The sequence below is a fragment of the Penaeus monodon genome, chromosome 6 (assembly GCF_015228065.2).
Source record: "Penaeus monodon isolate SGIC_2016 chromosome 6, NSTDA_Pmon_1, whole genome shotgun sequence".
NCBI classification, from domain to species: domain Eukaryota; kingdom Metazoa; phylum Arthropoda; class Malacostraca; order Decapoda; family Penaeidae; genus Penaeus; species Penaeus monodon.
In genome coordinates this window covers 5499545-5499969 of record NC_051391.1, presented here as the reverse complement: position 1 = coordinate 5499969, position 425 = coordinate 5499545, and positions in this window count along the sequence as shown.

The window sequence follows — 425 nt, the reverse complement described above, 5'->3', positions numbered from 1 at the left end:
TTCTTCATCTCCCTCATCTACTTCATTCTCTCCTCCCCTTCCTTTCTCTTCCTTCTCATCTCTCCTATCTTCCTCTACCTCCTTCTCTCTTCTCCTTTCTTCCTCTTCCTCCTCTCCCGCATTCCTCCTTTCCCTTCTTCTTTCCTCTCCTTCCTTCCTCTTCCTCTTCCTCCTTTTCCTCTTCCTCCTCATCCTCCTTTCCCGCTTTCCTCTTCCTCCTCTCTCTCCTCCTCTCCTCTTCCTCCTCTTCCTCTCCTCCCTTTCCTCTTCCTCTTCCTCCTCCTTTCCCACCTTCCTCTTCCTCTTCTTCCTCTTCCTCTTCTTCCTCTTCCTCCTTTTCCTCTTCCTCCTCATCCTCCTCTCCCGCCTTCCTCTTCCTCCTCTCCCGCATTCCTCCACTTCCTCCCCTCCCTCCTCCTCCTCTC